Below are 13,197 nucleotides of genomic sequence, written 5' to 3' on the forward strand. Positions count from 1 at the left end.
ATATCTTGCAAGGTTTCAGTGATCAAAATTTATATTCCTTTGGACAGAGCACCTGCAGGTAAGAGTATAATACTCTATGTGGACAGAGGTAGAGTGGCAAGAGAGAGAAGGGTGGGAAAAAGGGAGGGGAGGAGGGAAGGAAGGAAGGAAGGAAGGATCTTCATTGCCCAACTGGAACTGGCCAGTTGGGTCTCCAGTGGGGCAGCTACTACTACTCACTCAATGTCCTTCATTCTCGAAGAGGACCAGTGACATCAAGAAGGTGATGATATGACTTATAAGTGAATTGGATTTAAGTGAGGGAGGCTGCACAAAGTCACCAGCCTCACTCTCTCCTCCAGAGCTATTCTGAGTCCAGAGGCAAGATATAGGTCGGGACCACTCATGTTCTCAAGGAAGAGGCTTAAGGAAGGAACTTGAGCACAAAGACTCATCCAGGATGGGGTAAGTTGCAATCTGACCTCATGAGGGGAGGACTTATATTGATGAACTCATTTATCTGTCAAAGTACAGTGAATTGTTTCTTATGACTTTTCTTTCAAGCAAGTTTGTACTCGGCCCTTTTTTACTCTTGTCCGTATGGCTTTCCTAGTCACAATGAGCCTTCAACACGGTCTTTCTATGGTGTTCCCTGGTAAACCCAGCTACTGCCCAGCACCTGTTGATCCACAACTCCCTACCTCCAATGTTAAGCTAGCAGCAGAAAATTAACGTTTCAGAGGAGGAATACAATGACATAAGGTCTCAGGAAGGCTTTGGTCCAATTGTATCCAAGGTAGGCATAGATAGATAGATAGATAGATAGATAGACAGACAGATAGAAGATTTTAGATAGAGATATAAATATATAAAGTCCTTGAAGGCTGAGACTGTTATATACATACATATATATGTATGTATAAAACTCTAGATATATATCTATGTTGTTCAGTTGTTTTTCAGTCATGTCTGACTCTTTGTGACCCCATTTGGGTGTTTCTTGGCAAAGATACTGGAGTAATTCACCATTTCCTTCTCCAGCTCACTTTACAGATGGGGAAACTGAGGCCAACACAGTTAAGTGACTTGCCCAGGATCACACACTTAGTAAATGTCTGAGGCCATATTTGAACTCCTGAAGATGAGTCTTCCTCCAAGATGAATCTTACTCTAGGCCCAGCATTCTATCCACTGTGCCACCTATCTGATGTGTGTGTATATGTGTGTATGTGCATATGTATACACATAAACACACATACTCCATACATACAGAATGAATGGGTGGAAGGGGAAATACTGGCATCTGAGGGGTGGGGGGATCAGGAAAAATCTCATGTAGAAAGTTGACCTGGAGCTGAGCCTTGAAAGAAAATGAATCCTGAAAAATAGGTGAGAAGGTGGTACATTCAAGGTATGGGCCACAGCACCTGGAATGCAGGGTATGGTGTGCCATGTATTAGGGACAACAAGAACAATTGTTTGGCTAGGACACAGTATGAATGGAGGGAATTAACATGCAATAAGGTTGGAAGGACAGATTTCGGGCAGGTTGTAAGCAGATTTAAATGCCCCAAAGAGGCATTTATAATTTATCTTGGCGGTAATAGGGAGGTACAGAAGTTTATTGAGTAGCATAGTGACATGGTCAGATTTGTTCTTCAGGAAAATCAGTTTGCCAGCTGTGTGAAGGTGGGTTGAAGAAAGAAGAGAATACAGTTAAGAAGCAAAACAGGCTGGAAATGACCTGAGCTGAATATTTCCATGTGTTCAGTTATGATTGAATGCCGCTCTCCCCACCCCCACCCCCACTCCCATAACACATACACACACACACACACACACACACACACACTCACACACAGACACCCCAGGGTATTATTTGTTAATATTATAAACTTTTTCCTTTAACAAAATCTCTACCCAGCAGGATAATACAGCTGAACTGGTTCTCCAAGACCAGTTTCTAATGATCACCCAAACAGGAGGTTTACTGCTCTCATGACCCTCAACACTATAAAAGATTCTCTAGGGGAGGGCTGATGGGAATGACCAGCTGGATGTGAAAATTATTTCATTAGGGGGCTGGGAGCAGGTTCATTTATCCAGCACTTTGGGCTACGTGACTGTGCTCCCTGGCAGACAGCTTATCACATGCCTTCCAGAGGTGGCATGCTACAGTGGGAAGAGTAATGAACTCGAAGTCAGAAACCCTGGGTCTGATTCCTGGCTCTGCCACTTAATAGCTGTGTGAACAAATAAGTTCACCTTTCTGGATCTTAATTTTCCCATTAATTTTTTTTAAAAAGAGTAAGGGCAAGAAGACAGTATCAGTTCCATCTTACTGGTTTTTCAGATGAACAAGAGAAATTATGTAAATGGAAGTTTTAAAACCGTAGGAAGCTATATGAATTTAAGGGATTCTTTTATTCTTACATCTAAGCTATGGCCAACATGCAATGATCATCATTGGATAGACTTCACCATATTGCCCAAGAACCTATTTTCAAATGTTGTGAACATCAGCAAAATTAATCCAGGGTCACACCAGGCAGGGACATCCCTTCATCAATCAATCAAGAAACATCCATTAAGTGATTACAATGTGTGATACAAAGGAAGGCAAGGGTAAGTCTGGAGCAAGACTATATCCCTGAGACACCCTGGTACCCGATTTCATTTCATAGACTATGTGACACAGAAAAAGAACACTCTATGAGAAGCCAATAGACCCTGGTTCTATTCTTAGATCTGTCCAGAAATTTAATGAACTATCCCAGAGCACAGACCTATATCCCAGATAAATAAAGAGTCAATAGGAAAGCAGCCACCCATCCTTGATGAATTCAAGTCATGCTATGGCCCAAATGAACTACCTCCTTGGGTCCTGAAAGAAATGGCCAATGTGATTGCTGATCCATTGTCAATTATATTTGAAAGATCATGGAAAATGGGAGAAAGACCATAAAATTTGAGAAGGGCAAATGCTATGCTCATTTTCAACAAAAGAAAGACAGCAGAGTCTGCAAACTGTAAGCCAATAAACTTGATGTTGATTCCTGGGGAAATTCTAGGACAGATCACTAAAGAGATGAATAGTGATGCCTGAAAAGGGAAGCAGTGATTACCAAGGGCCAATGCTGCTTCATTAAGAACAAGTCATGCCAGACTAACTCCATTTCTTTTTTTGACAGGCTTACTAGGCTGGTAGATGAAAAGGATGCTATGGATATGGTTTACTAATTTTTTTAAAATTAATTTTATTTCAATTAACAAGCATTTATTTTCTCTCCAACTGTCCACCCCCAGAAAAAGAAAAATGTTTCTCATCCACAAAATCCCTTGAAACAAATATGAAGAGCCAAACCAGAATAAACTTCCATATTGACCACATCCAAAAATGTGCACTTCATTATGCATACTTAGTCCATCAACTTTGGGTCAGGAGATGTTGTGTGTAGATTTTGCCAAAGATTTTGATAAAGTATTTCATCCTCTGCTTTGTGGAGAAGATGGAATGCTATGAATTAGACAATAATAAAATTAGATGCCCCAACCCACTCCTTTTCTGAGGTGGAAGGTCCACAGGTATGGAACATTGCATATTATCAGACTTGTTTTGATGTATTTATTTATTTTGGTGATTTTTTTCTCCTCTCCTTTTTTTTCTTTAAAAACTATTAGTTGCTATATGGGATGTCTCCCTGGGAGAGAAGGGAGAAGGCTACTGGGGAAAATTCTGGTGATGTAAAAAACAAAGATATCAATAAAATGTACTTTAAATTTTAATTGATTTGATTAATTAATCAATTTTCTTTAAAAAGATTTAATGCAGATGCATACAGAACTAGTTGGATGGCCAGACTCATTGTAGTTTATCAACATTGTAAATGGTTCATTGTGGAACCAGGTTACCAGTAGAGTATCCAAAGGATCTATGCTTCACCCTGGGCAATTGAACATTTTTGTCAATGACTTGAATAAAAGCATAATTGGTATGCTCCTCAGATTTGAAGAGGATAGCAAGCTGGAAGGATGGCTAACACACTAAATGACAGAATACAAAGAGATCTTGATTACTTAGGTTCACTAGGCTAAATCTAATAGAGTGACATTCAACAGAAATAAACGTAAAGTCTTGCACCAGAGTATAAAAAAAAATCATCTTCACCAGCATAATACCTATTTCCTGCTCAACACAGCATGTGCCCAAGAGGAAGCTGCAAGGGACAAGACCAAGCGTCTCCCATATGCCCCAAAGCAACCTCTTCCCTCTGTGCCAAGGCAAGGCAGCTTCAACCTCTTGCTACCAGTCCAATCTTACAACCATGGTGAAGAAACTCTGGTGCAAAGAAGAGCAATCCTCTCTCTGACTGCCATTACCTGCTGTGCCTGTCCTTTAAGGGAAGAAGAGTGGTACCCTTAACTCAATGATGAACATTCTCACACTTGGTCATATCCTTCAGTGACTTTGAATTCCTATACATCATCATCCAAACCCCACTCCACACCCCCCCCACCACCTGATTCCTTGTTCCCATCTCCTTCAACCTTCTCACCATAAAATTTCAACTTAGCTCCACCCAGCCCTTCCACAGAGACCTCTGGAATTCCTGTTCCACAGGCAACAAACTTTTTCTTAAATCTTAAATCTTTTCCTCTTCCGATGCTTTCATCTACTAGCTCTTACTGAAACATGGCTTCTCCCGATGACACAGCCTCCCTGGCCACCCTTTCTGGTACTGGCTACATCTTCACTCATGCTCCCTGGCTCACTGGTTAACTGAGGAGAGTTAGAAAACTCCTTGCTCCCCATTGCTACTTCCAGGTTCTCCCTTCCTCTATCATTCAACAATCTCTCTTCTTTTGAGTTTCATGCTATTTATATCTATCACCCAATCAAAATCCTAATAGCTATTGTTTATAGAACCCTCAGGTCATTCCCCTTCCTTCCTCAATAGATTTGATACCTGGCTCGTAAATTTTCTCTCCTCCTCAACTCCTACCCTCATACTATGGGATCTCAGCATATGTATTGACTCTCCTTCAAACACCTTACCACTCAGTTCTTCAACCTACTCACTTCCCACCCCACCTCAGCCATACACAGAAATGATCACACCCTTGAATTTGACACTACCCACAAACGTACCATCTTCACGTTCAAGAGTTCAAAAATCCGCTTATCCAACCATGATCTATTGTCTTTTTACTTCTCCTTCAACCTTCTTTTGCAAAATTATATTCTTTATCTGTATAATGACCTTCACTCCTCTCTGAGGCCATTTCCCCTGCACTAGCCACTCTCTCCTTTTCACCCCAACTTGACCACTTGGTGAGCCAAATCAACTCTACACCATCCTCCTCTCTTGAATCCCTAGCTTCCTCATCATATCTCCAATTACACCCAGACAAGCTTCATCCTTGGAAAACTTCCAACATTACTCCTACACACATGCTAGAAAAAGGTGGAGAAAATAAGGCAAGTGTTCTGACTCAGTCCACTATAAATTTATGTCACACAACCTCAATAGAACTTTCACTGCCACTAGGCAACACACTATGCCTCCTTTATTAATTTATAATCCCACTCTCCACAGCAGCTCTTGCAAAACTGTTCCTTTCTCCTCAAACCTCCTCCTATGGGTCACCCTCCTCCCACTCTTTCAGCTGAGAACTTTGCCTCATATTGTACAGAAAAAAATTGAGGCCATTTGCTAGGAATTTTTTCTTCTGCTCTCTTCCTCATTTTTATCACTCAGATGTCTTCTGCCATTTTCTTCTCCTTCTCCCTTATATCACATGATGAAGTAACCTTACTCCTTACCAAGGCTAACCCCTCTAACTTGTCCAAATAATCCAATTCTATCCCACATCCTCCAATAGATTGCCCCCCCGTCATCCCCATTTTTTCAACTTTTTTCTGATTTCTCTCTTTCTACTGGCTCACTGCTTATACACATGCCCATGTTTCCTCTATCCTAAAAAAATCCCTTACTTGAACCTTCCATCCGTGTTAACTGCTATCCTGTATCTCTTCTTCCCTTTGTAGTTCCTCAAAAAAGCTGTCTACACTAGGCATCCCATGTTTTCTCCTTCACTCTCTTCTTAAACTCTTACAATCTGACCTCCAACCTCATCATTCCACCAAAACTGTTCTCTCCAAAGTTACTAATGATCTTTGAGTTGCCAAATCCAATGGATCTTTCTCAGTCCTCATTCTCCTTGACCTCTCTGCAGCCTTTGGCACTGTTGATCATTCTCTTCTCCTTGATACCCTCTTCTCTTTGGGTTTTCAAGACACCACTCTCTCCTGGCCCTCTGACTTCTCCTTCCCTGTTTCCTTTGCTGCTCTTCCAGATCATACCCTCTAACCTGGTGTCCCTCAGAGTTCTGCATTAGGCAGAACTTCTCTTCTCCTTCTATACTACTTCATTTGGTGATCTCATTAGCTCTCATGGATTTAATTACCATCTCTGTGCTAAGGATTCTCAAATCTACCTATCTTGCCCCAAACTCTCTGCTGACCTCCAATCTCACATTTTCAACTGCTTTTCAGACACCTCAAACTGGAAATCCAGTAGACATCTTAAATATGTCCAAAGTAAAATTCATTATCTTTCTCTCTACCTCCCCTATCACATTGTAGACGGCAACACCATCTTCCCGGTCCCTCAGGCTCGTAACCTAGGAGTCATCCTCCACCCCTCACTATCTCTTACAATTTCTCCATTTCCAAACTGTTGCCAAGATCTGTCAATTTCACCTTTACTACATCTCTCAAACATATCCTTTTACTCTGACACTGCCCCCACTCTGGTACAGACTTTCATCACCTCATTACTGCAGGACTGGTGGATCGACCTGTCCCAAGTCTCCCCCCACTCCAATTTATTCTCCAGTCAGCTTCTAAAGTGATTTTCCTACAGTTCAGGTCCGATCATGTCACATATCACCACCACCACCACTCCCACTCAATAAATGACACTGGCTCCCTATTACCTCCAGGATCAAATACAAAATTATCTATTTGGCATTCAAAGTCCTTTACAGCCCCTTTCTACCTTACTACCTTACTTATTACTTACTACTTACTCACTACCTTACTTCTTTTACATATCTTCTTCAATCCATTGACACAAGCTGCCTGGCTGTTTCACAAACATGGTACTTCATCTCTCAACTCTGAGCATTTTCTCTGGCTGTCCTTCATGCCAGAAATGTTCTCCCTCCTTCACACTGAATACTGACCTCCCTGGCTTCTTTAAGTCCCAACTAAAATCCCATCTTCTACAGGAAGCCATCCCCAATCCTTCTCATTTCCAGTGCCTTCTGGAATTATTTCCTATTTATCCTAATTATAATTTGCTTTGTATATGTTTGCTTGCCCATTGTCTACCCCCAATAGGTTGCAAGCTTCTTGAGGAGCGGGGACTGTTTTTTGCTTTTTTTGTCCCCAGTATTTAGCACAGTATCTGGCACATAATGGGCACTTATTAAATGTTTATTGTTTGATCAATAATATGGGGGAGTCATGGACAGATAGCAGTTATTCTGGAAAAGATCTGGTGATTTCAGTGGACTGCAGGGTTGCTATGAGTCCGCAGTATGGTGCACCAGCTAAAATGCAATCTTGGACTCCATTAAGATTGGGCAGAGTTTCCAGGAATAGAAGGTGATAATTTTTATGTACTCTGCCCTAGTCAGACTTCTTCTTGAGTATTCTATTCTGTTCTGGAATTCCACAGTTAAAGTAGGATATCAATAAGCTGGGCAGTGTCTAGAGAGTGAGGGCAACCGGGATGATGGAGGACCTCGAGTCCATGTCATATGAGAACTGATTGAGGAAACTAGGCATGTTTAGTCTAGAGAAGAAAAGATTCAGAGTGATATAGTAGCTTTAAAGTATCTGAAAGGTTGTCATGTAAAAGAAAAATTGTTCTGTTTAGATCTAGAGAGTAGAACCGGAGGCAAATTGAAGGTTGACATAAGGAAGCTCAACTCTAACGATCAGAGCTATCCAAAAGTGAAATGAGTAGCCCCAAAACACGGTGGGTTCTCCCTTCTTGAAGATCTTCAGGCAGAGGCTGGATAACCATTTATCAGGTATGTTATAGTGTGGGATACTTTTGTATATGGGTTGGACTAAAAAGCAAATGAGGTCCCTTCTTTCTCTGAATTTCTTTGATTCTCTATTTTAGCAGTCCAGTTTAGACTTTAGGAGCCTGGCAGCCAAGTGCTCACTAGGAAGAATGAGACAACAGATTGTAGCTGTTCTTGTGAAATGAGATGAGCTAGGACCTTGAGCCAGGACTACAGGAGTGTGTGACCACCATAGTCTGGGTGCTACTCAAAGAACCAACCTTCATTGGGTAGGAAGAGCATTTATAATTTCTAACTATTGCTTCAGAACCCTTGATTAAATGCCCTTTAAAATGTCTCCAGACTTATGATGAAAAATGCCATCCATCCCCAGAGAAAGAACTGATGGAGTCTGAATACAGATAGAAACATACTTTCTTTACTTCCCTCATTTTTCTTGGGGTTTTTTGTCTACGTTTTCTTTTACAATATGACTTATATAGAAATATGTTTTGCATGACTACACATATATAACCTACAACAAATTGCTTGCCTTCTCAATGAGGGGGTTGAGGAGGGAGAGAGAATTTGGAACTCGAAATTTTAAAGGAAAATGTTAAAATTGTTTTTAATTGGGGGAAATAAAATGTCATTTAAATAATTTAAAATCTCTCTGGTCCCTGAAATGGTGAATGTTAGTGCTAGGAGGCATCTTAGAAATCATCTAGCCCAAGCTCAAAGTTTTAAAAACAAATGTTAAAAATTATTTTTACATGCAACTGGGAAATAAGATATAGAAGCAATGGGGTATAGAAATCTATCTTGCCCTACAGGAAAATAGAAGGGAAGGGGATAAGAGAAGGGGGGGAGGAGTGATAGAAGGGAGGGCAGATTGGGGGAAGGGGTAATCAGAATGCACACTGTCTTGAGGTGGGGCGAGTGGAGAGATGGGGAGAAAATTTGGAATTCAAAATCTTGTGGAAGCGAATGTTGAAAACTAAAAATAAATTTATTTTAAAAAAAAGGAAATCATCTAGTCCAATTAGTTTATTTTGCACGTGAGGAAATTGAGACCCTGAGAGCAGTGACATCAAGGTCACATTGGGGTCATTGGCAGAACCAGGATTCTAATCTGGATCTTCTGGCTTCAAGCCTACTCTTTCCACTACAGAAGACTTTCATCCTCATTCCTTTGACAGATGAGGAATCAGCTGTACAAAGAAACCAAAAGGTCATGCAATTTGGAGTTGGACATGACCTTACACTCATGTAGTACAACTCCTTCATTTTACAGATAAACTGAGGCCCAGAGAGAAAGTGACTTGCTCAACATTATCTATATGGCTCAATGTCACCCATATGACTCAAGGTCACCCATATGGCTAGTGACCAAGTAGAGTCTAGAACTCTGGTATGCCAACTCCCAGCTCAATGTTCTTTACACCATTTTGCAGTCTCCTGAAAGAGACTACTTCTAAGAGATGCTCTGAAATACAGACCCATCTTAGGAATTGTTCTAGTATATTACAGAAGTTTGGGGGATCTAGGGTCCAAGGCAAAAGAGTTGGGCTAGCTAGTGATACTAAAAGCAAGAGGTCATTATACAGCACATCCAAACTCACCCAAAGGAGGGGCAGAGGGGACACCCAGAGGTGAGAGGACATCAAAGGGAAAGGGTAACAACCACCCAAAGACATATCCCCTGGCCACCTTCAGGTTCTACCTACTTTGCAAGGTTATTGTGAGAAATGAACTTTGGAAACCTTAAAGGACCATATAAATGTGAATTATCATTAAGTCCAGCAGCAGTCATGAATGTACTATTTTCTACAATGAAAAAAAAATACTTAGTTTCTACCCAGTGCTTAGTCTCATTGCTTAGATGGCTGCTTAGCATTTTTGGTAGAACAGAAAAAGGAGAATCATAGTCTTTCAGCAAACAGATGTTTCCTGAAACCCAAGGAGGTCTATGCCAGGAGAGATGTCAGCTCCAGAATGCAACAGTCTCCAGACTACCCTGAGAAGTTTATCAACTGGCCAAATTAATGAGTCAGTTTTTTGAGAGAATATTTGTCATTGTCTTCAGTGCACATCACTATCCATGGGTGTTCTGACCTGTGCTATTTGCTTCCAAAGAAGTTAGAGGTGTGCTAGAACCTGCTCAATCTCCTAGGAGAGCCTGTTGTTAAATTTTCAGTGCGAGCATTTACCCCTCAGAAATCAGCAAATACTAAAACCATGTTTTGATTTATTGTTTTGTTCATTATGTAGACTTTTAAAAATTATGGAGAAAATATTAACAATGTATTAACATAACTTGAGTGTATCCTGTGCTGTTGTTTTTTTCCCAGTGTGCTTGTTGTTAAACATTTACCAGTACACCCCTGAGTAAGGCCCAATAAGGGCAGAATATAAAAATTTTACCCCACTCTACAGGAAAGCATTTGCCAAGGTAGTATTAGTAGTCTCATGACATAGTGCATATTACCCAGGAATGTCCCAGGGTTTTAAATCTTGGCATAAAACAATCAAGCAATAAGCATTTATTAAGCATCTATTATGTGCTAGGTCCCAATTGCCTAAGCAGGAGCAAACTAGTCCAGGTTGAAGCCCCCAAGACAATCAGTAATGACATCAGTCTTTGAACAATCACTGTACTTCCAGACTGGGCAAGATACTGAGGCCCAGTATTAAAATAAAAAAGCAGAAGAAGGAAGAGGAGGAGGAGGAAGAGGAGGAGGAGGAGAAGAAAAAGAAGGAGGAGAAGAAGGAGGAGGAGGAGGAGGAAGGAAGAGGTGGAAGAGGATGAGGAGGAGAAGAAGAAGAATGAGGAGGAGTAGAAGAAGAAGAAAAAAGAAGGAGGAGGAAGAGGAGTAGAAGAAGAAGAAAAAGAAGGAGAAGGAGGAGGAAGAGGAGTAGAAGAAGAAGAAGAAGAAGGAGAAGAAGGAGGAGGAGGAGGAGAAGAAGAAGAAGAAGAAGAAGAAGAAGAAGAAGAAGAAGAAGAAGAAGAAGAAGAAGAAGAAGAAGAAGAAGAAGAAGAAGAAGAAGAAGAAGAAGAAGAAGAAGAAGAAGAAAATAGTTCTCAAGCTGCTTGGATTAGAAATGAGAAGGATGGTTTCGGGGTTTTAGGCAAAAAATTTTGTTCAATATATGGTGACAAAGGCACTATTCTAAATGCACATACAAAAATGACAAAAATATTCCCTGCCCTCAAGATGTTTACATTCCATTGGGGAAAACAAGTAAACAGATAAGGAAATATAGTTTAATTTGAAAAGTGAGAGGGTTCTATCAACTAGGGAAATTAAGAACCTGCCGTTGGCAGAGCGTTGTGCTACGTGCTAGAAAAGACAAATGATATAATCCCTGTGCCCTAGTTTATTAGTCTAGTGGGTGGGAGCATGTTTTGACAAATAGGCAAATAACTATACCACAAAACAGAAGGTTTGTAGGATTTATTTTTTAATTTTTTTATTATGTATTTAAACATCAACAAACATCCATAGGATTTAGAGCTCGAAAGGACCTTAGATATCATTGGATAAAAGGCCCTTAATGACTCATGATGCAAAATGCTATCCACATCCAGAGAAAGAACTGTGGAGTCTGAATGCAGATGGAAGCAGACTACTTGCTCTCTTTTTTGTTGTTTTCTCTTTCTCGTGGTTTTCCCCTTTTTGTTCTGATTCTTCTTTCACAATGTGACTAATGTGGAAATATGTTTAATATGATTGTACATGTATAGCCTGTATCAGATTGCATGCCATCTTGGGGAGAGAGGAAAGGAGGGAAGGGGAAAAATTTGAAACTCAAAATCTTATAAAAGGGAATGTAGAAAACAAAAAATAAAGAAAAAAAGAAAACAAAAAAACCCTTAATTGTAGAGGTGAGAAAACTGAGGACCAAAGAAGTGACTTATCCAAGGTCATGCAACTAGCAAGTCAGCTCAAATTTGTATCTCGTTCAAAGGTTTACATAGTTACTTATGTAACTGTGAAATAAGTCTATGAAGTAGGTAGTGTCAAGATTATAGTCTCCATATCACAAGCTAAAAAAGCAAAGAAACTTAACAAAGGTCACCGAGCCAGTAAGTGGCAGAGCTAGGACCCAAATCGGGTTCCAAATGCAATGTTCTTCCCACCTTAGCACCATGCTACATACATGACTAAGAGAAATGTAAGCGAGGTACTTTGCAGTGACCAAGGACAGAGCAGTTATGTCTACTGGGAGGGCCAGAAAAGGCTTTCTGGAGGAGGTGGCATATGAGCTGGATCTTCAGGGATAAGTAAGATTTCAACAGATGGAGATGGTGGGACCTAATGAGCAAAGGAACACAAGTGGGGAAAGCACGGATGTGTTTGGGGGACAGGGGGTGGTTCAGTCTGTGTAAGTGTTTAGAGCGCAAAAACAGGAACAGGCGGGAGCTTTAAGGTCTCTTCCTAACCTTGGTGGGAGAGGAAGAAACAAGCATATATTATCCACCCAGTACATGCCAAGCACTGTGCTAAGCTCTTTACAAATACTATCTCATTTAATCCTCAACCATAATAGGTAAGTGCTATTATTATCCAAGTTTTTTTGGTTGTCATTTTTTGGTCGCATCTGACTCTTCCTGACCCCGTCTGGGTTTTTCTTGGCAAAGATACTGGAATGGTTTGCCGTTCCATTTCGTTTCACAGATAAAGAAACCAAAGCAAACAAGTTTAAGTGACTTGTTCAGAATCACACAGCTAGTAAGTGTCTGAGGCCAGATTTAAATTCAGGAAGATGAATCTTCCTGACTCCAGAACTGGTACTCTATCCACTATGCCACCAAGCTGCCCCCCCCCCGAGTTTTACAGCTGAGGAAATTGAGACAAACAGAGATTAAGTGACTTGCCCAGGGTCACACAGCTCAGACCTGTCAGAGGCAAGATTTGAACTCAAATCCTCCAGATTCCAGGACTATTTCTCCATCTACACTCCACCTAGCTCCCTGCAGCTAGGGAAGGCTAGTTTCTCAGATGGGGAATGGAAACACAGTAGGAATCCTAGAGTCATGATAGATACATTGGGAAGCATGCTATCTGGAGCCACAAAGAACTTAGCAATTATAGAAAAATGTGTCCTAATGGAGAAGCCCTTTTCTTTAGCTGAGCA

This window comes from Trichosurus vulpecula, chromosome 4, assembly GCF_011100635.1.
Source record: "Trichosurus vulpecula isolate mTriVul1 chromosome 4, mTriVul1.pri, whole genome shotgun sequence".
NCBI lineage: Eukaryota > Metazoa > Chordata > Mammalia > Diprotodontia > Phalangeridae > Trichosurus > Trichosurus vulpecula.